Here is a 24,344-nt window from a genome sequence, read left to right as displayed (position 1 = left end):
CAGGAGGCAAACAATGGCAAAGAGACTGGATTTCTAGGCCAGTCTGAGATACAAAATGAGTGCCAAACCAGTTAAGGTGCAAGGTAAACCTCCATGTTTAAACAACAAATGGGGGTCGGGAGGGAGAGGGGGGAAGGAGGGAGGGAAGGGAGAGATGGAGAGATGGAGGGAGAGGGAAAAGAGTGAGGGAGAGAGAGAGAGAGAGAGAGAGGAGGGAAGGGAGGGAGGGAGGGAGAGAGAGATTACATATTTTTTTAAAATCACTGTCTAATTGACTGTTCATTAATAAGAAACTCAGGGGTAGACTGGAATGTGATTCAGTGGCTAAGATCATGTGCAGCTCTTTAGCTCTTGCACAGGACCAGAGTTCAGACTGCAGCGCCCACCGAGGGAGATTCCGTATTAATTAGTAAACTTTGCTAGTGAAACTTCGCCCAGGCACTTAATAAAAACTATGTCTTTAAAGTTATTTTAAAGTCTCTGTCTGCACAGACATTGCAACCAGCCACATTTCTAACTTTTTTTTTTTTAAAAAAACAAAGTTGTCAAAATTTTACTTGGAAAGTATACAGCATTATTAATAACTGCACTGTTTGGCAGGGAGGCATCATGATTAAAAATAATTTCTTAATGATTTCTGTCAAAAGACTGGTCCTGATTTCAGTATGGTTTCAATTTAAAAGTTGTGCCTGGCTTTATTCAACTTCATCCTGTTGCCTCAGTTATGCAGTTGTTCTGCCTTGGAAGGCTTCCACGGCCTTGGAGAGGGGTTTTGGCTACTTCGTGGATGGAGCGGCACGCAGCACACATTGCATCTGAGCTCCGAAGTCACTACCTCCTGCCTTTCTGCTCCCGAGTGCAATAGGCCATGGTCTATAAAGCACTAAATGGCTGGTCCTTCACCATTTAGAGATCAGCCTTTCTCCCTGGGCAACTTAGAGGCCATTGAGATCAGCTGGAGGGTCGCTTTTATTTCTGGCTCCTATCTCCAGGGTACCAGAAGCAGGGAACCTTACAAGGGAAGCCTTTTGTGTGGCTGAGACATGCCTAATCTACAGTAGCCAAAACGAAGAAATCTGGGAACTTTCATAGCATGGCAGAGTTGAGAAGCAGGGACTCTCTGCTTTAAAGAAAGAAAGGAAGGAAAAAAGAAAGAAAGAAAGAACGAAAGATACGAGAAAGTAAGAAACACTGTAAAGACCCCGCCACCCCACCCTCACAAACACACTATGCGTCCTTGACTTCAAGACTTCAGTGTTTGCTAATGCCTCTCATTCTTTCTCTCTTGGCTATATTTTCACTGATCTCATTCAACTTCATAACTAAAGGAGAGAAGAAAGGCTCTGGATGTAGCTCAGTTATAGAAAGTTTAACCAGCTTGTTCAAGTCCCCTGGTTCCCTCCCCCCTCTGTCTCTACCCCCCCCTTTCTGTCATACATACACACACACACACGCACACGCATGCGTGCACACACAGACACACACACAGACACACACACACACACACACACACACACACATACACACCCTACACAAATGGGGGACTTGAACTTAAATTTTAAGTTTCCAGACTAAACATAGGGTGAGGCCTTAAACTTCAAAACCTCTCCTACCCTCTGCAAGTGACATACCTCTTCCATCAAGGCTGAAGCTCTCCCAAATCTAGCCAAACAGCACCACTGATTAAATTGGAGAACCAAGGATTCAAATATCTGAACCTATGGGGGACATTTCTCGGTCATTCTCTCTCTCTCTCTCTCTCTCTCTCTCTCTCTCTCTCTCTCTCTCTCTCTCTCTCTCTCTCACACACACACACACACACATGGATGGGGGGTCTGAACATAAATTTTAAGTTTTCAACCTGAGCTCTTATACAATATGGATCCCCTTATAGACACCCATTTATTAATCGGACAACTGTGAGTTGAGTGTGTATTCTACGCAAGCATCTATTTGCTAACTTCAAATAGCATAGGAAGCCAGAGAGACAAGCTCCTGCCTTAGGAAGACATAGAGTGAACGCATGAAGCATGACTTCGGAAGTAGTTAAAAGCTTGAAGCAGGTAAGATATATAACTTTGAGAGTGATCTTTAGTGTTCATTTCCCCAAGTAGATGATATTTGAACAGAGGGAAAAATGAAACCAAAGATGGAAGCAATATGAACTCATGGGAAATCACTCAGCGCATGTATATAAAGTTGGAGGCGTGGCTGGGGTGCTCAAGTACTAACAGTAGGTGGGAAGTAAGCGGGGGTCTGAGCGAAACAGAGACAAGGTGAGGTAGCTGAAGCCCTGCGGGCAGTGACAACTTTCTGTTCTACTGATTTGTAGTGGGAACTGTGAGAACAGCTTCGCTGGGATTTGTGACAAATGTCTACGATCCCAATGATCTTTGAGGAACAGACTTCAAGTGAGGCCCATTCCTATGCTGTTGTATTAGATAAGATGAAAAGCCTCAGTGTTGATGTGTGGTAAGGGGACAGTCAGATGTAGGATAGAATTCAAAGGAGTGACCAGCTGGCTTTGCTGAAGGCCTGGATGATTTGAATGAGAGAGCACAGGATGACTTCTATTTATTTTTAGGAAAATAGTGAGCAGACATGTATTTTTTTTTTTTTTTTTGCGGAGTGATTAGACACTATTAAAAAGATGAACTGAGAGCTAAGTAATTTCAACATATAGAAATGTTTATAAAAGAGAAATTTGGGGTTACCATTATCCAATTTGCAATAGAAATAACCAGATAATTCCTTTAAGTAGCAAGATCCTTTAGTGCAGTTAAAGTGTGATTCAATTACTACAAAATCCATTTAGGAAGAATTACTCAGGAATATGGGGAAATCTCCTTGATTTATGCATTTGGGGAGAACACCCAAACACATATCCAAACTACCGCCCACAGGACCCTCAGTGCTCATCAGATGCCATTCACAAGTGTCGGCCCATTTTCTCTCTTAAGCACTCTGGGTTAATACCCATTTTCTTTCTTAAACACATCGTCACACCGAGTATTTTCACCAGATACCACTACCTCTTTTGCAAGTTTATTTCACTTAACACAAGGAAAGGCCCTTATTCCAAGTTTGGGAAGTGCCTGCCTCTTGGAAAGTCTTTTTAAGGGGCTCTCTTGGTTATCAGGAAGATTAGCTTATTGCACAGTGAATGGTCAAAAATCGTAAGTAAATAAGAATACACATGATAAGTTAACTAATGTCACTGCCAATATCTGCAAGGCTCTGCCTACATAGTGTTCAGTGACTCTTCCACCTCATCCCTAAGTTTCTCTATTTCAGACCTTGCCTGCTTTAAAGAGTCTCAACTCTGATTCTACATTTCTTGATGTTTTGTCCTGGGTTCTATTAATAAGCCATGAAGGATTACTTCTCCTTGCTTAACAATCCCCCAGAATAATAGAGTTGTGCATGCTACCAAAGACTAGATAATCATATAGTTGTCTACACTACTTATATTATATGTGATATAGCCATTAATATCACCAATGATTTTAATAGTCATATGTTATAGAAAATAAAAGAAATGAGCAATTAAATTTCTTTGGCCTCAAAGAACTTAAAATGTACAAATAGTCACTGCTCATTATATTTGATTAATTCTTTAATGTAAGGGAATTTAAAATTATAATTAAGGCTTACAAAAGGTCTCAATTTTAGACAAGTAATATTACTTGACATTTTGTCTTTCAGCTTGGGATTTGAGTGGAGTTTATAAATATTACCTTGATAAACTTCATAAAAATCCCTCTCAGGTTGTAGATATAAAACTAATTCACAGGTTGTTAAGATAGGAAAGAAAAGGTGTGCACAAAAATTAAGTGATCTTCCTCAAGTCATAAGTGACTCTCATACATGGCTGTTGTCTTAGTTGTGGTTTCTATTTCTGTCACAAAACACCATGATCAAGAGCAATTTGGGGAGGAAAGGGTTTATTTCAGCTTACAAAACTCACATGCCATCCTATCACTGAAGGAAGTCAGGGGAGGAACTCAAGGAAGGAACACAGTGGTAAGAATTGATGCACAGACAATGGATCGATTCTGTTACTGGCTTGTTCCTCTTGGCTTACTCAGTCTGTTTTTTCATAGTATCAGGGACAACCAGCCCAGAGATAGCACAGCTCATAAGTAAATTGTGTCCTCTCACATCAGTCATCAATCAAGAAAATGCATTACAGACTTGCTCACTGGCCAATCTGGTGGGGACATTTTCTCATTGTGATTCCCTCTTCCAAAGCGACTCTATCTTAGGTCAAGTTGGCATCAAACTAGCTACCATGGCTATTTTGCTTGAACGTTTCACCAAGATCCGCCACAGTGCAACATCTTATGACATGATGTTTCTCTTAACCTAAAAAATAAAGTACGTTATCTTCTAACAAAATCACCTCTCAGGTTAGATTAGTAAGGATAACAAAATATAAAGTCATTTACTTTACTAATCATTATTATATCAACATAGTATTCTTTCAATCCTTATAAAAGGAAACACATAGAGCATAGGAGAATCATACAGTTCTAAGTTAAGAAAACTGTATTTTATCATGGAGAAGTTTTTCTCAGGCTTCACTCTTACACTAAAGAGAACCTGATACTACATTGACACTTATTTTCTGTACTAAAGGTTATCTAACATGGTATATAATCTTACTTTTAAAGAAGAGTTTTCATTTTCAACAAGTATTGATAAATGCAGAAATTCTGGCTTGAGTCTGTTTTAAGTATTTTGAGACACATGTAATAAGGCAAATGATCTAATTTAGTCAACCTCAAATATGTTTTCTGTACTCAATTGTCTACATAATAAAATGTTCTTGTCTATCTTTAAAGGATTCTCTTTGACAATATGTCAACTCACTCAAAATAAATTGCTTCTGTGTTATTTCCTAACAAGTAGCAAAGACTATGATTACTATGTTTCCATTGACTATGTAATTTCCTTTCTCCTTACAACATCTTCCTAATGATTTTTTTTCTATCTTTCCATTATTCTGGTGCTCTCTGCTTGCTTTCTCTTCCTGCTCTAGAAGTCTCTTTCCTCCCTCCTATATCAATTTCCAGTATAGGCCTATACCAATCAGCAGATGAGTTCCATAGCACTGAGTTACAATTGTTGAGAAAGAGACCTACTTTGAGAGATACCATGTTCAATTTAGGGGCAGGAGGAAATGACAGAGGGAAATTCACTGCTCTGATTGGAAAGGCTAAGTGATCACAAAAAAGAATAGCAAGATACCCAAATGTGGGATAATAGCTCATATAACTAATACATTCTTGGCTAGATTTTTTAATGCCTTTATGCACAAGGATATGATATTTTGTGCAATTATGTATCCAAATATTGTGTGAAAGTTGGAACAAGAAATTTCTGTAGCATATTTCACTGATGTAATGTTGGCCCATAGGCTTCTAAATAAGTTTAGCATTTAAAAGATCTGTGGAGTCCAAGTGGAAGCCACATGAATACAACGTAGAAGCCAGTGATCAGCCCAGTGTTCTCTAATACTAATTCAATGTTTGTTTTTTGGGAACTTCACCATTAACAAAGTTTCTGGGGTCCTACGATTACTGAGTTCTCTACCATTCATAGTTCCAAATGATCCTCAACTATGATTCCGAAGACAAGGATTTCAATCCAGATGTTTTTATTGCAAGTCTACCACAGGTCAGACTATTGTAGTAGATATAATACATAATAGAAAAAAAGTCTAGTGTCTACCATAGATCAGACTATTGTGTAGTACATCTAATCCCTAATAGAAAAAGAGGGTAGTGTCTACCCTAGGTCAGACTACTGCATGGTATCTAATAGAAAAGGAAGCCATTGCATATAAATTTTCCTGGATATATGAAAACATATTATCAACATGATGGAGGGGGTATATAAGAACTATATGAGAAGGCTCATCCATGAGAAGAACGTCAAGGGAAAACTTTAAATAAGGAGGTGGTATTGTTGCAAAATGTTCTTTTCCCAGGACAACAATGTGACACCTCAGAGGAAGGGAAGCTTCTTCAAATCTCAGGGTTCCACCCCTGAGAGGTAAACGAAAGGACATTTTTTCTACAAAGATGTTTTTAGATAATAAGTTATTGTCATGACAACTTCTGAAAAAGAAAAGTAGTAAAGGAATACTGAAAACGGAAAGTTTCTGGTTACGCATATTGTTCCTCTCTTAAAGAACTTACTAAGAGCTTCATAACATTATTTTGTATCTCTTCAATGAATCCTCAAAGGAGTTAAGAATGATTTTCTTCTACCCTTTGCACGTGTGGAATAGAGTCACACTCCCCTGGGTGTCACTGGAGTCCTCTATTTGGCCACAAGGGGATTTTCCTCATAACATTATTTTCCTCCTTTTTGATAAGTTTCCCAACTGGCTAGATGCAAGGCGAGAAGTCATCTATGATTTATCCTGTATCCAAACTTTAGTCTGTGCCCATATGCCATCCCAATATAACCACTTCCCATACTTGCAGCCACTGCTTTCAGGAGACCCTGGATGACTGTCTTCACTTTCAGATCTCCCATCACTGCTCTCCTTGCTAAAAATGATCCATAAGAATCCTTATTAAAGCAGTTTTGTCCATTGTTATCTAGTTCAAATTTCCCATAACAACAGTGACAAAATTCTGGGTCAGTGTTTCAAATTGTTTGAGGCAAACCATTTAAAACAGGAAGACAGTGAAGTTTCTTCTGAAGCTTATGTACACGGGGAATTCAGGTACACATGCAGTTTGCAGGTGTTCAAAGGATCCCATCAAAAATCTAGTGCCTTCCCTCTCCATGTGCCTGAAGCAAATTCTCAGACCAGCTAATGATACCAAAATACCCCCACTCCCATCATTTCTGCTAGTTCAACTCTAACAGGAATAGAAATTGTGTTTACAATAATTTCACACAAATCCCAGCATGTATCCTCTTATCCTGCTTGATTTATGTCTACACAAAGCAACTGTAGCAAGAACAGTGACAATCCAAAAAGTAGCCAATGGGAGTCCCATATTTGCTGTCTGCTAAATCTGAGGAATGTCAGTTTTTCCTCCCCAACAACATTGACTAAGTAGAATTGAGAGAACACTTTCACACAGGAATGAAAGAGCAAATCCTCAAAAAGCCTTCTAGACAGAACCCAGCAAATTTCAATTTAATTTTTTTGTTTTTAAATATCTTTTATTGATTTATTCATATAACATCTCAATTGTTATCCCATCCCTTGCATCCTCCCATTCCTTCCTCCCTTCCCATTTTCCCTTACTCCCCTTCCCTATGACTGGGACTGAGGGGGACCTCCTCCCCCTGTATATGTTCATAGGGCGTCAACTCTCTTCTTGGTAGCCTGCAATCCTTCCTCTGAGTGCTGCCAGCCCTCCCATTCAGGGGACGTGGTCAAATATGGGGTACCAGAGTTCATGTGAAAGTCAGACCCCACTCTCCACTCATCTGTGGAGAATGTCCTGTCCATTGGCTAGATCTGGGTAGGGGGTTGAAGTTTACCCGATGTATTGTCTTTGGCTAGTGCCATAGTTTGAGTAGGACCCCTGGGCCGAGATCTGTCTATCATAATGTTCTTCTTGTAGGTCTCTAGGACCCTCTGGATCCTTCTATTTCCCCATTCTCCCATGCTTCTCTCACCTAGAGTCCCAATAGGATGTCCTCCCTTCTGTCCCACTTTCCTGATAAGTAAAGATTTCATGGGACATATCCCTTGGGCTAGTGTCCAGATGTAATTGAGTATATACCATTTGACTCTTACTGCTTCTGGGTTAACTCACTCATTACGATCTTTTCTATCTCAATCCATTTGTACACAGATTTTGGGGATTTCTTGTTTTTAATAGCTGAGTAGTATTCCATAGGGTAAATGTGCCAGTTTCTTTATCCACTCTTCTACTGAGGGACACTTACGCTGTTTCCAGGTTCTAGCTATTATGAATAAGGCTGCAATGACCATGTTTGAGCAAATGTTCTTGTTGTGTGCGGGAGCATCTTCTGGGTATATTCTAAGGAGTGGAATAGCTGGGTCTTGAGGAAGCCCCATTCCTAGTTTTCTGATATAGTGCCAGATAGATTTCCAAAGTGGCTATACTAGTTTGCATTCCCACCAGCAATGAAGGAGTGTTCCTGTGTCTCTGCATCCTCACCACCATGTGCTATCACTTGAATTTTTGATCTTAGCCATTCTGATGGGTGTAAGATGGAACCTCAGAGTTGTTTTGATTTGCATTTCCCTGATAACTAAGGAGGTTGAGCATTTTGTTAAGTGTTTCTCAGCCATTTGATATTCCTCTGTTGAAAATTCTCTGTTTAGTTCTGAGCCCCATTTCTCAATTGGGTCATTTGGTATAGCTGTTTAATTTCTTGAGTTCTTTATATACTTTGCATATTAGACCTTTGTCAGATGTAGGGTTGGTAAAGATCTTTTCCCAGTCTGTAGGCTGTCGCTTTGTTCTGTTAACAGTGTCTCCTGCATTACAGAAGCTTCTCAGCCTCATGAGGTCCCATTTATTAATTGTTGATCTTTTAAGGCCTGGGCTGTTGGTGTTCTGTTCAGGAAGCTGTCTCCTATGCCAATGTGTTCTCGGCTCTTCCCCACTTTTTCGTCTAACTGACTTAGTGTCTCTGGTTTTATGTTGAGGTCTTTGATCCACTTGGATTTGAGTTTTGTGCATGGTGAAAAATATGGGTCCAATTGCATTTTTTTTTTACACATAGACATCCAGTTAGACCAGCACCATTTGTTGAAGATGCTATCTTTTTCCCATTGAATAGATTTGGTTTCTTTGTCAAAAATCAAGTAACATATGTGTGAGGATTCATATTTGGGTCCTTGATTAGATTCCACTGATCAACCAGCCTGTTGCTGTGCCAGTACCATGCTGTTTTAATTACTGTTGCTTTATAGTACAGCTTGAGATCAGGTATGGATATTCGTCTGGAGGATCTTTTATTGTACAAGATTGTTTTAGCTATTCTGGGCTTTTTGTTTTTCCATATGAAGCTGAGAATTGAAATTTCAATGTCTTTAAAAAATTGTGTAGGCATTTGGATAGGTATTGCATTGAATCTGTAAACTGCTTTTGGTAAGATGGCCATTTTTACTATGTTAATTCTCCCAATCTATGAGCAAGGAAGATCATTCCATCTTCTCATGTCACCTTCAATCTCTTTCTTCAGAGTTTTGAAATTTTTCAAACAAATCCTTCACTTGCTTGGTTAGAGTAACTCCTAAATATTTTATATTGCTTGTGGCTAAAGTGAAGGGTATAGTTTTCCTAATTTCTTCCCCTGAATGCTTCTCATTTGTATATAGGAAGGCTACTGACTTTTTTGCATTAATTTTGTATCCAGCCAATTTGCTGAAGATGTAGTACTTCTCTGGTGGAATTTTGGGGGTCACTTATGTACACTATCATATCATCTGCAAATAGGGATAATTTGACTTCCTCCTTTCCCATTTGGATCCCCTTGATCTCCTTTTGTTGTCTTATTTCTCTGGCTAGAACTTCCAGTACTATCTTGAAGAGATATAGAGAGAGTGGGCAGCCTTGCCTTCTTCCCAATTTTAAAGGAATTTCTTTAAATATCTCACCATTTACTTTGATTTTGGCTATTGGCTTGCTGTATATAGCCTTTATTATGTTGAGGTATGTGCCTTGTATCCTTGATCACTTTAAACCTGAATGGGTGTTGAATTTTATCAAATGCTTTCTCGGCATCTAAGGAGATGATCATGTGGTTTTTTTTTATTTTCAGTTTGTTTATATGGTGGATTACTTGATGGGTTTCGATATATTAAGTCATCCCTGCATGCCTGGAATGAATTCTACCTGGTCATGGTGAATGATATCTTTGATATTTTCTTGTATTCGTTTTGCAAGTATTTTATTGAGTAATTTTGCATCAATGTTCATAAGAGAATTTGGTCTGAAATTATCTTTCTTTGTTGGGTCTTTGTGAGGTTTAGGTATCAATGTGACTATGGCCTCATAGAATGAATTTGGTAGTGTTCCATCGATTTCTATCTTTTGGAATAGCTTGAAGAATATTGGTATTAGCTTGCCCGTGAAGGTCTGGTAGAATTCTGCACTGAAACCATCTGGCCATGGGCTTTTTTTGGTTGGGAGATTCTCAATGATTACTTCTATTTCTATAGGAGAAATGAGACTATCTTATTTATCTGTTTTGCACTCAAGTTTGGCAAGTGGAATTGCTCAAGAAAATCGTCCATTTCCCTTAGATTTTCAAATTTTGTGGCATATATGCCTTCTAATAGGATCTTACGATTCTTTGTATTTCTAACGTATCTGTTGTTATGTCTCCCTTTTCATTTCTGATTTTGTTGATTTGGATACTGTCTCTTTGCCTTTTAGTTAGTTTGGCTAATGTTTTGTCTATCTTGTTGATTTTCTCAAAGAACCAGCTCTTGGTTTTGTTGATTCTTTGGACTCTTCTCTTAGTTTCTAATTTATTAATTTCAGCCCTGATTTGATTTTCCAGATGTCTACTCCTCTTGGGTGTTTCTGCTTCTTTTTTTTCTAGAGCTTCCAGCTGTGTTGTTAAGTTGCTAAGTTGCTTATGTGGGATGTTTCCAATTTCTTTTTTTGTTTGTTTGTTTCTTCCATTTTTATTTATTTATTTATTTAATTTTTTATTAATTTATTCTTGTTACATCTCAATGGTTATCCCATCCCTTGTATCCTCCCATTCTTCCCTCCCTCCCATTTTCCACTTCAATTTCTTTTTAAAGGCACTCAGTACTATGAATTTTCCTCTTAGCACTGCTTTCAATGTGTCCCACAAATTTGGATATGTTTTTTCTTCATTTTCATTGAATTTCAGGAAGTCCTTAATTTCTTTCTTTATTTCTTCCCTGACCCAGGTGTCATTAAGTAGAGAGTTGTTTAGTTTCCATGTATTTGTAGCCTTTTTGTTATTTCTGTTGTTGTTGGAGTGCAGCCTAAGATCATGGTGATCTGACAGGATACAAGGTATTATTTCAATTCTCTTATATCTGTTGAGGCTTGCTTTGTGACCTACTATGTGATCAATTTTGGAGAAGGTTCCATGGGGTGGAGAGAAGAAGGCATATTCCTTTTTGTTTGGTGAAAAGTTCTGTAGATATCTGTTAGATCCATTTGATTCATGGCATTGGTTAATGATGTTATTTCTTGGCTTAGTTTCTGTTTCAATGACCTATCCTTCAGTGAGAGTGGGGTGTTGAAGTCTCCCACTATTATTGTGTGGGGATCAATGTGTGGTTTAAGCTTCATTAATAGATCTTTTATAAATGTGTGTGCCCTTGTATTGGGAGCATAGATGTTCAGAGTTGTGGTGTCATCTTGGTTGGCTTTACCTTTGATAAGTATGAAGTGTCCTTCCTCATCCCTTTTCATTAATTTTGGTTGAAAGTCTAATTTGTTAGATATTAAACTGACTATGCCTGCTTGATTCTTGTGACCATTTGCTTGGAATATTTTTCCAACCTTTTACACTGAGGTAATGATTATCTTTATGGGGGAGATGTGTTTCTTGAATGCAGAAGAATGTTGGATCTTGTTTATGCATCCATTCAGTTAGTCTGTGTCTTTTTATTGGAGAACTGAGACCATTGATGTTGAGAGATATTAATGACCAGTGACTGTTAAGAGTCTTAATTTTGATGTTGGTTCCAGTAGAGGAGTGTTTGTGTGGTTGTAATTTTGCAACAGTGTAGTTATCTATTTCCTGTGTAGTTTTGGTTGTAGCTTGTCCCTTTGTGGGGGAGTTTTCCTTCTAGTACTTTCTGTAAAGCTGGATTTGTGGATAGGTACTGTTTGAATTTGTTTTTGTCATAGAATATTTTGTTTTCTCCATCAATGGTTATTGATAGTTTTGCTGGGTAAAGTAGTCTGGCCTAGCATCTGTGGTCTCTTAAGGTTTGCAGGATCTCTGCCCAGGCCCTTCTGGCTTTTATGGTCTCTGCTGAGAAGTGAGGTGTAATTCTGATAGGTTTGCCATTAAAAGTTATTTGGCCCTCATCCTTTGAAGCTTTTAATATTTTTTTCTTTGTTCTTTATATTTTGTGTTTTGATTAATATGTGACAGGAAGTTTTTCTTTTCTGGTCTATTCTATTTGGTGTTCCATAGGCCTCTTGTATGTTTATTGGCATCTCTTTCTTTAGATTAGGGAAGATTTCTTCTATGATTTTGTTGAGAATATTTTCTGGGCTTTGGAGTCTGATATCTTTTCTTTCCTCAATGCCTATTATCCTCAGATTTCTTCTTTTCATGGTGTCCTTGATTTCTTGGATGTTTTGTGTCAGGATTTTTCCAGATTTAGCATTTTCTTTAATGGTTGCTTCAAGATCCACGATTCTATCTCCTAGACCTGAGATTTGTTTCTCCATCTCTTAGATTCTGTTAGAAAGGCTTCCCTCTGTGTTGCTTGCCTTCCTCTCTGAGCTCTCACGTTCCCATTTTTCTTCTGTCTGTATGTTTATCATTGGGCTGAAGAGATGGCTCAGCCATTAAAGGCTAGGCTCACAACCATTTAATCCATTTTCATCTTCAGATCTTGAACTGTTTTATTGATTTCTTTCATCTGATTGTTGTATATTCCTGAATTTTTTTCCATTGCCTCTTTATAGGCTTTCAGAGCTTGAACAGTTTTATTGATTTCCTTCTTCTGGTTGATTGTATTTTCCTGAAAATTTTCCAGTGCCTCTCAATAGGCCTGTTTTATGTCTTCCACCTGTTTGGCTGTGTCTTCCTGCATTTGGTTATGAATTTTATTTGTTTCCTCCATTATCATCCTCATTACTAAGGATTTGAGGTCATTTTCTTGTATTTCCATTGTGTTTGAGTTCTCTGGTTTGTTTTCTTTGGGATAGCGGGGATTTGGAAATGATGTATTGTTTTGGGGTTTGTGTGTGTGTGTGTGTGTGTGTGTGTGTGTGTGTGTGTGTGTGTGTGTGTGTATTTGTGTATGTTTTTACGCTGTCTTTTAGTCATCTTGCCATCTCTGTTTTTGGCAGGTAGCTTCCGGACTTGGGTGGAGGGAATCTGAGTGTAGATTCACCTGTTTTCTCATGAATTCCCTAGGCTGGAATCTCTGGTGCATCACTGGATGGCAGGAGGCTAGTCTTGTAGTTTGGGCCTCTCCCAGCCAGTGATCCCTTTCTCCCCTTTACTGTGCATCCTGTAATCGTCCTGGGTCTCTGAATGTGTGTCAGGCCAAAATGTCCACAGCCTTCTTGGTCCCCTTATAGCACTGGACCTCTCCAGGGACTGAAGCAGGTCAATTGGAGGGGTCTAATGGCCACTCTACTCCCTGTCTCCCCGATATTTCCTTAGTCGCGGAGCTTTGATGCTCCACTGGTCTGTGGTTCCCGGTAGCATTTTGGGACCAAGACTCCTCGCAGAGTCCAAGTTAGTGTCACAGGGTCCAAACTGCACATGCACTGAGTACAGCTCATGTCTCTGGACCCAAATGGGTCTCTGTGCCTAATCCACACACTTAGTCCTTTTAGCGCTGTGTCCAACCATGGCCATGGACTAGAACCGCACACTGGGTTCAGCTATAGACTTGGGGCCGGGACCACACTCTGAGTCCAGCCAGAGTCTCAGGACCTGGACTATGTGCCACACTCAGCTAGAGTCTCTGGGCCCAAACTGTCCGACAAGGTCAGCCAGCGATTCTAGGCCCAAACCATGCGCCAAGCTCAGCTGGAGTCTCAGGACCCAGACTACCCACTGAGTTCAGCCAGGGGCTCTGGGCCCAAATTGAGTGCTGAATTCAGGTAGGGACTATAGACCCAAACTGTGCACCGAGCTCAGCTAGGGACTCTGGGCCCAAACCGCATGCCAAGCTCAGGTAAAGTCTCAGGGGCCGAACTGCACACCAAGTTCATCCAGGGACTCTGCACCCAAACTACGCAATGAGTCCAGCCAGAGTCTCAGGGCTGGGACTTGGTACCAAGCACAGCTAGAGTTTCAGGAGACGAACCACACGCCAAGCTCTCCTAGCATCTCAGGGGCCGAACCGTGCACTGAGTCCAGTTTGGGTCTCAGTGCATGAACCGTGTGCCAAGGAGCTTGAGTCATGGGGCCAAAACCACGCGTCAAGTTCAGCTTGGGTTGTGGGACCCAAATCTTGCACTGAGTCCCCTCTTCTGCAGAAATTCCCACTAGTTACCATGCTAATCACCTCTGCTGGAGGGTTCCCAGCTGCTAACTGCAGCCACCACCGTGGCAGCCGCTCTGGTCCAAGAAAATCGGCGGTCCTCCTGTGTGCAGGGGTAAGCAAGTTGTCTATATTTTGGTCCTTTCAAACTGTGGAATACTCCCGCTGTAGTGGCATGGGGAGCTTGGTGTTCCTGGTTCAGCATTCCATGCAATTCCCTGAATCGTTCACTAGAGCTTCTAAACATGGTCCATGCTGCTCGCAGCCATCTTGGATTCAATCACAAATATCAATTTTAATACATAGAATATACTACTCAAAGGCCACAATGCATCCTATCATCAGAGACTTAAATATGTATTATCACTAAATTATTTACATTTTACAATTTTAGCTGAAAATAACTTTGACCCTAATCAAAGTCAGCCAATGTCTGAGAAACCAAGGCTTAGTTTCAGAGCTAAGTGCAGGAGCCAGGTACTTCCATCCCTGAGCTCTCTTTTTGTAGTTCCATGTGGAAAATCCACTTGTCTTTGAGGGCTTTCCATAGCCTATCTAAGTTTTACATAACTTCTTTACGTTTGTGCTGGTGTTTCATCACTGTGACAAAATATTTGAGATAATGAGATTAGAATTTTAAAAGCATTCTTTTGATCATAGATTAAGAATTATCAGTACATGGCCTTTGTGGCTTTGGATCTGGGATGAAACAGATTATTCAGGCTGCGCATAATGTGATGGGGGGGGTGTTTATCTGATGGCATCTGTGGAACAAAGAAAGAGGAAGAGGAGTGGTCAAAGATTATTAACAAACCTCCAATAAGCTTACTTCCTCCAGCTAGAGCACAGCTACTTAAGGATCTTCAACATTTTATTAGCCCTGAACAACTGAGATCCTCGGGAAACATTTGAGATCCAAACTATAGCAGCTTTCAACAGTCCCCAACAGGAGTTCTAAGTAAAGCAAATTTATCTTTCCATATTCTTTGTATGAGAAAAAAAATGACTTATTTTATGTTTGCGCCTTTATTTCTATTTCTTGAGTCCAACAAGGTCCTTTTTTCCATTTCTTTTAACCTAAATCATGATCAGGCCCAATGCAAATTTTATTTCTGCAGCAACCATAGTTGAACTTATTTTCCAATGCACAGAGAAAACTGGAGAAATCAGAAGGGAATTTGTATGGGTCCCATCACATCAACTAATCAACCACCTGTGTGGTTTTTTTTCTACCCCTTCTCTTGCCAAATTCAGATCTCATAGATGCCAAATCCTCCTCTCACAGGCACAACTCAGTCATCGTTCACCCATGGTCACACCTTAGCAATTCACATCCCTTCATCATTGGTATTTCCCAATCTCTTTGTTTTGTTATTTGTTCTAATGTACTTTTTTGGATATCTATATACAAAATTGACCAACCCAGATATTTTATACTTGCCTTTTTTTCATTCTCTTCTTTACCATCTCAACAATATTCTTACTCTTGTTATGAAGGGAGAGAAAGATGGTCTTACTAAAAATATCTTCGTGGGTCTAAAACTCATGAGATAGAGTCCACTAGACTGTAATAACATGTACTCCTAAATATGTTTCCTTTTTCTACTTTCACAATTTCCAATCCAAATTTTGTGAATCAATAAAATATGGTGTTTTCTATCCTTTGTATCATTTAAGGACCTGGGAAAATGTAGGCTCTATAATGTGTCACATATTCTAAGGCCCAGATTCATAATTTTATCTCAATCATCTAAAATTAAGAAAGAACATAAAGGCTACGACTATGTGGGAGAAGCCTACTAGTCCTATCTAATACGACAATATATTCATTCCTCTGTCAGTGTATGGGCTTTCAGCCATACTGCTTTCCCAAGGAGGTCTGGGACTTAATGTCATGCATTTACAAAGAATAGAAATCATCTTATCTAAGGCAAAACTCTCAGCAGGTCATCAGTAAATAACCTGATCTTCCGTATTTCTGACCCAGCACAGTCAAAACTCATTGCAACCTTTCTAGTCCACAAATTGTGTGAACTGTCTATTTTGACTCTTCCTCTTCCTCTTAACCTGTATCCAGACAGTGAATGGAATATCAGCCACCATCCGAAAGACTCTAATGCTCTATGGCTACAACCAACATTTCCTTGCTGGAAAAATGGAACAGCCTTATGATTGACATTCTTCGTCTATCAATCCTACCCCAATTTTACCCTCAAAATACTTTCCATGGTGATCCTGTCTGTGTTCAGATCACTGCCTTTTTCTGTTTGTAGCTATCAAGTTCAACTGACTATGACTATGAATAAAGGCACCATCTTTACACTGACCCATAAGCAAGCATACTTGGAGTAAGGTCCAGTCCATAATATAACTTCTACTACTCTGTCTCTTGTTCTCTCAGAGGCCTTCTAGTTTTATGTTTGTTTGGTTTTTGATAGACTATCTATGCCCTGTTTATAGCCTCTGTGGACTCATAGTGTGTTTACTCATGACTCATTCTCTCACTATTACAGTTTAAATAAAAAACTGCCTTCTAAGTGATCTCAAGATCTCTAGAAGATCTCTAGATCTTCCCCCTTGAGCTTGAAACTTCTTCCCAACTATTTTTGTTATCTTCACCTGAATTACTTTCATCCTAACATGTACTGCTATCTAATGTATCCATATACACTTCTTTAACTGAAATATTTGCACTGTGCCATCTTTTCCATTTCAGCATACACAGCAGCAAGAAGAATGCCAGACAGTTTAAATTTGTACCAAATGAATGAATTTATGAATAAATGAACGAGGTACACAAAATTAAAATGATTTGTCCTTTCTTTAACTTCTACAGCTCTGATTCGGAGCAACGAATATATAAACTTATGTACTCTAGCATTTATTTCTACTGAATCACTGTAAATGTATGTTATTCATGTGGCATTTGGTCCTTTTTTAATATTTCTATAAGAAAATTACTTTATTCACAAGTTGGCTATAAAACTCATGATATCAAAAAAGAAGGAATGAGTATGTCCTGTTACCTAAGCCCATTCAGAGGTAGAAACAAAGATGAATGGGAAGCTCAACAGATGTTTAATAGGGTTAGTGAAAGATGGCTTGAAAAGGCCAAGGGTACAGAGGTATTGCTGTGTAGACTGCAATCTAAAACTAGAAATATTCAATTAAAGATTAATGCAAATGAGTTTCTGTCGCCTAATATGGGGAGTCCTGACAGCAGCATGCCATCCAGAGGGAATGTGTTTGCCACTGATGAATTCAGTATTCCATTAGCATGCCAGCTTCCTTTATTCAAGTCTTCCCATTTGTCGGTGCTGTATTTGGCAGATGCCAGACACTTTTCTGTTAATTTTAAAGAAGGAAAACAATCTAAGCAATCGAGACAAACAACAGACCTAAGATAGATTGTGCTCTTTTCTCTATTACACAAATGTTCCCACATGAATTGATTCTTACATGGCTAAAGGTTACAAAGAACAATTCTGAACAGAAGGTAAAGTTAAATAGGATAATTTCCAATGGTCTCATAGTGGAATAGTACAATTTTGGGGGGCTGAGGAGATGGCTCAGTGTTTTCTAGCACCTACATGGCAGATCACATCTATCTGTAATGTTACCCATAGGGTATCTGTCACCTTCTTTCATCCTTCATTGATACTGCATGCATATGGTGCATGGCTTTATATTCATGAAAATACTCATACACACAAAATAAAAATAAATAAAATATTTTAAAATATATTAGAATAACACAATTTCAGGTGTAATCTTGGATTTCTTTAGATGGTGGATACATATATACATGAATATTCATGTATGTGTGTCTATGTTTAATTTATTTATTTTGAACCATAATACGTGGTCAGTAAGAAGAGAGTGTGTGTGTGTGTGTGTGTGTGTGTGTGTGTGTGTGTGTGTGTGTGTGGTGTGTTTGAGGGTAAATAGTGGAGTAGGCTAGAGATCTTGAGTCAATGAGAAAGTGGAAGAGTAAACAAAATCCAGTACACTGTTGTCCACAAATGCAAAACCACAATCACAGTGGGAAAAGCTTCTTTGTCCTGAGGTGGCTGTTTCACACTGTAGTAGACATAGACCAGTGGAAACCTCTACTAAGGACAAGAAACAGAGGAGGATATAAAGTGGAAATGGCCTTAGAACCAGCTAATGACAAGGGGGGAACTGTGCTCCGAGTCACTAGAAATTATGCTGAGACAGACTACAGAAGGACCAATGAGCTGGGGCCTGGGTGGAAATATCACTGCTCCATCTGCAGTACTGTAGTGAGCCTCTGTATTGCACACTGCAGCAGTCTTCACCTGACTCAGACGTGAATATGATTCTGAAGATCCCTTTGATCTCTGACTAGGAAAAAATAAATACTTCATTGTGCAAAGTGGCTCCAAAAGGGAGAGACCTATGAACTTCCTACCTCATGTATGTTGACGCATATGCCATTACTCAGTCAGCACCATGTCCTAAGTTTTGTGATGGCTTCAGAGTCTCTGAAATTGGAGCTTTTTTCACTATCCTTTCCCTCCATTAGAGATAAAATAATGAACATTTTTCTAGACTCTGACAACATCCAGGTGCTGTTCTGCATAGAGAGCTTATATCTGTATTATCGAACATTAGCACGGCCACTCACTCTGAATAAGGCTATGTTCCTACAGGCTGTCAATGATCTTTTGTCATTTTATCACTTCCGGGTATTCCTTGGACTCCTAAGTTCATCTCTTACCTGGATGTAAATGCTCAACACTCTTTCTCTCAGGGCTGTGGAGCAGCTCTATTTCTGCAGAAATGATGGTGTGTGTCAGTCTCTGCATTATCAGTGCCATCTTCAGATCAGCATTTCCAAGGATCAGGCTTATTGCACAATGTGCCATTCAATGCCATGATTATGCTCCTATTATTTTCAAATCAATTTCTCTCCAAGTTCTGTTAACTATAGAGGCTTTTATGTGTCTCTCCTTAGATGACTCCTCCTCCTCCTCCTCCTCCTTCTCCATCTAATCTGAAAACATGAATTTTCTATCTTTGCCTCTCAATGCCTCTCAATTCTATTATTTAACTTTACAATTGTGTGACTTAAGCCTGTCAAGATTCTTGATATACAGTTTTCACAAAGGCTACTCTCCATTTAAACACTACTATCTTAGTGTTGGAAGACTCCTCCTAGATTAAAGATCTGTAGTCCCCTCATGGATAAGGTTAACAAGAAACTTAACAAAACACAGCACTAAACTTCCTTGTAATATACATATATATGTCAATCTAATGATGTTTCATATTATAAGTATATAACCACATATTTAGATGGATATCAGATAATACCTTGAAAATTATCGATTTTGACAATATCTTTTTTCCCAAAATCTGGCATACAAAAGTGTTGTAACATTTGGACAATAACAAGAGAAACACCCACATCTGTGTGTCCCACTTGGCTGTGAGCCACCCGAGTGACCAATCAAGGCCACTGCACTGTTTTCACAGCAGTCCTCAGATAGAAAATTGATGTAGGTGACAGGTTCATTGCCACCCAACAGTCCCTCACCCAGAGCTCCTTTCACTCAGACTCTGAAGGCATCCAGATTGAGCTCTGAGTCACTGAAGCAAAAATCAGAGCATCTGGGTAGAGTGTCAAAACAACCGAGCGTACATCAAGGAGACACCCCAGAGGCTTTCTGCAAACCAAGCTACACATGTTACAGCAGTGGCTGCTGCAGAAGGGCTGTAGATGCCCTGGATTAGCATCTGGACCCCAATGACTTTTAAAAACTAGTTGGGATACCCCAATTACACAGTGTATACTTTTTGCTGTGGTCTTAACTGAGTCTCCACATATGTACCGTTGCCAGTTAAGACTACAATTCAACTCTGTCATATGAAATTTTTATCGTATTGATCTTTAGTTGTTTTTCTCAGCAGGTAATGCAAATGGGATTGGCAGCTTAGGTTGTTTGGTAAATGTCAGGGTAGTAAATTTGTAAACACGGAGGCTGAGGAGATGGCTTGCTGCATAAAATACTTGCTGCGCAGTCATGACTGTATGAGTTTGGGTCTTCAGCAAATTCGTAAGCAGCCAAACAGGAAGGACTGTAGCTAGAATCCCAGACCTAGGGTGCCAAAGACACGAGTCATGTGGCTTGTTGATTGGCCAGTCTTGATGGATCATTGGGTTCCAGATTCAATGAGATCCTACGTCAAAAAATAAAATAAAGTAAGGTTCAAAGTAATGAAGAAAAATGGCTGGTTGGCCTTTGACCTCCACATGTATATACATACCTTTGCACCAACATACAAGTTTTCACATACAGAGACTAATTATGATATGCTTCAGTTGAATCTTTAGAAAAACTGTTTCAATCTATTATGGTTTGTCATTACTCAATGTTATAAAAGTGCATAATTGAATAAAGAATTAATATATAATTGTTATTTCTATATTGTACAATTAACTGTCCTGAGTAATAAGAAAAGTAATCTTAAGTTTTTTTGATGTTAATTTGTAGGCTGGTGATGGAATTAAATTCTTCTGGAATCTAAAGTTCCCGTAAGTATTAATCCACTTAGTTATATTTACTTTTATGTGTACAGTAAGCATTTTAAGAACTATTTTGCTTTAAGGTCTTAAAGTTGGTGGGATTTTTTTCTTATTTTATACATTCAATATATAGATATGTTCCCCAAATACTAATATTAATTAATTAATTAATCCTCTAAGAATTCTATGACAATAAAATTCCAAAAAAAATTTAATGATATAATTTATAAGTTATACTACAACTATAAATTAACAATTAGCTAAATTATCTTGGAAAAATTTAAATTGTTGGAAACAAAGTTTTCTTTTGCTATTTATACCGAACATAATAAACGTCTTTCTTCATTATGTGGTTAACATATATTCTTTATAGAAATCATTCATAATTTAGAAATTGTTAATGCTCACATTAATGCTCTTTAGAAATAATTGAATCAAAACTATTTTAATGATGGGGATAAATTTACATTCAAATTTTTGTTTACTCAATTGATCTTCATTACATATCCTAGAACTGTGACATATACCACTTTAAAGTTTGAAGCCAATTGTCCTATTAGTGTAACATGAGTGTGGCTAATCAAGTATTTATTTGTACTAACTGCTTATGTGGACACTGCCTACTGCTGTCTTTTAAATATTGTCCCTTCTCAGGAATTGCTTCTAGAGATGGGATGAAAAAAGAGTCTCTGGGCATGGGATAAACTCCTTATGATATCTATAACTTTCTTACACTCTTCTTTGACCAAGTACCCTCTCTAAGCTTTCTCATGGAAGAAGGTAACTTAGTATCTCAAAAGCAAGAAACACTCGGCTTCTACTAAGGAAAAATTATCTGTAATTTATACAGACAACAAGTTAAATATGTTGATTGTGTTTGACTTCAACCATCTTAGTTTCTGAGATCCTCTGTTCCTGTGAGCCAGCAGTAACTTGAACCTGCATTTCATGGATGTACTTATTAGTTACTACAACAGTACTTTAAATATAACTTCAGAGAATGTGCCATTTTGAAAGGTGCACATCACTATGAATGGAGAACTGAGAACCTTACTTGTTAAACTCATTTGTAGCTTTTAAGAAGCCATTTATTTAATGGTCCATGTGTCCTTTACCTTTAAGCAAGAAATTATCCCCAAGGGATTAACACATTTCATTGTATTTATTACAGAAATAAGATTTGTTTTTTTCTTTCTGAGGAAACAAACTATACCAAAGCATAAATTCATAGATTTTGATATGCTTCAAAATGAAAGCATTGAGCTTGTCTATCATAAATACATTGCAATCAATCCAGAGCTACTGAAACACAATAGACCCTCTATATCATGTGTCTATAGACATTTTACTAAAATCTAGGAGAGCAAAAAGGACTTAGAAATAAGTCAGATATTCTCAAGGCAGCATAAGTAGTAGGAGTGAGGCTGAGTGAAAATTCAACACCCTTTAAAATAGCACGTTCATTTTTAGAAGGGCAAAAATAAAAGTTAAGAAACATACCATTTGACATGTTATTGTCTTGAAATAATTTGCTAGTCATTATAGGTGTACTGTGACAGTTCTGATCCTGATAAATCTGTTTGGGATTCGTGTAGTTAAGAGATTTATTTTTAGAAATGTTTGTCACTTTCAACTAATTAAGCAATTTCCTGGTTTTAATGAATTTACTGCCAGGAATCACTGACTGTAAGTTTGCAAGATTCACCAGGAACAGTCTACTCCTTGGAGGGCTGTGGTAGATAACACAGTGAATCTTTCATGCTCCGAGTTTGCATTTAATGCCGTCTGTGGGAAAGGTGTTTTTGAATGCTTTGCTAAAATATCAAGGATACTTTGTCTTCAGTAATACTGTCTCTTGACAGTCTTGTGATTTTAGGATCAATCCTAAAATGCCTGAACTGATATCCTGTTAATAAACTTACTCCAAGCTCCAAACTCTAAGAGGTATCATTGCAAACTATGTTCAGTGATTTTCCCCCATCATTATTACAGTCCATGGTGTGAGAATTATATATAGATATAACAGATATGATGTGGCACAATGATTTCTCTACTCAAAAAGAGGATACTTTTCTGTCACTTCTCTTTCTTTTTTTTCCCCCTTTCTTTCCTTTTTTTTTTTCTTTTGTGTATCTGTTTCTGAGAAATGTGTTCTCCTGATTTGTTTATCAGTTGGTAGTATTTGAGTATGGAAAAACATGACTATTATCTCTTTTTAATATCTAAATCCATTTGGATTCTGCTCCTCATTTAAGCATTCAGCATGTATCTGCTTTGTCCCATTTATATTTACATGATGGCCCCTATGAACACATCCTCTTCATTCTTTCTCAGGCATCAGATTTTTCTCATATTTATTATCTAAAAAATGCAACTGGCCTGTTATCAGGGATGCGAGTACTCCCCAACGTGTACTTCCAGTACTGTAAGAAATAGTAAATATAACCTTTGAAACCATGGGTGATCTGTATAATCAAACACTTGGCTAGCATGAGAAGGCAACTAAATTGCCAATTAAAAAGTTAAAGTTAGATCATATGGTAGGACGGAAGCCATACATCTGATCTCAGTAAAAAAAAAAAAAAGAAGAAACAAGTAGAGACCAATCTTTCAGAATGTTTGCTATTTGGTATCTGATGAACATTTTTCTTTTTATGTTGCTTTGTTGTCTTAGAGTAATAGGACATGGGGTGTTTTGAGGCTATGTTCCAAAAAAGAGATGAAAAGTATTAGAGTACCAGAAAAAAGTTGGGGATTTGAAAGAAGAAAATAGACATCTATACATATAGAAAGTTAAGTCTTCACTTCATTTTGGAGGAAGGAAGTACAATTCTTCTAGGTGAAGTACCAAGACTCAGCCTACACTTGTGTGATTATAGTCTGTTTCAGCAAAGAGCTAGATACAGTTGTAACTATGAAATTTCCCTAAGTTTATAATCCACTGTAATCATGGAGGACCCACAGAATCCCTTCATCTATTTATTTGGAAATACATGAAATGTTGTCTGCCAGGGAAGTATATTAGAGACACAGTGCTCAGACTTTTTCTTGGAGTTGCTTACCTAGGCAGGCTCTACCTGACACATACCAAGGATTACACAAAGTGGCCTCTCAGCATAAACTATCCTGACTGCACAGTTTCTACACAGTGAACCAAACTGATGAATTTGGCCAGGGTTGCAATCTCCAAATAAAAGTTCCCAGATGCAAGTCAAGGGCCAAACTTGGATACACCCCTCATCAAAGATAGCACTATGGCCTTCCAGATAAAACCTATGCATACTCCACTTACAGCATTTTACCTAAGACTCTCTTATTTATCCCATATTCTTTTTTGATTTAAGCCTATATAAATTGATTGCCATTGAGAGACACATAAGAGGCCTCTGAGTTAGTTGGCTGTGCTAGCACCAACCCCCACGAGTAGGAAGATAGACTCAAGTGTTGATTTTGCTCAAATGATTGTTTGTCATAGCAAGCTCTAAGGCGTTTGCTGATAGATTACTTCCCCCACATGTATCAATTTTTCAGGAACCAGTAACAGTGGGAAATGATGGTTGTATTTTCACAATATTGAGTGAATGTTGGAATGTGAAAAGGAAGGACAGTAATTGA

At 38.4% G+C, this 24,344-nt stretch overlaps 1 protein-coding gene across 11 annotated transcripts in view; it reads left to right on the top strand.

The window, feature by feature from the left end:
* Positions 1–24,344, top strand: part of TENM3 (teneurin transmembrane protein 3) — a 2,605,219-nt gene that overhangs the window by 1,065,521 nt on the left and 1,515,354 nt on the right. For all 11 annotated transcript variants that reach the window (XM_084760481.1, XM_084760480.1, XM_084760467.1 and 8 more), the window contains exon 5: positions 20,698–20,738. The gene's annotated coding sequence lies outside the window, so the exon portion shown is untranslated. The remainder of the gene's footprint in view (positions 1–20,697; positions 20,739–24,344) is intronic.

Source organism: Acomys minous (assembly GCF_964271855.1).
Source record: "Acomys minous genome assembly, chromosome: 15".
Taxonomy (NCBI): Eukaryota; Metazoa; Chordata; class Mammalia; order Rodentia; family Muridae; genus Acomys; species Acomys minous.
Note: the sequence above shows the minus strand (reverse complement) of the source record. Positions and strands in the feature narration are given on the sequence as shown.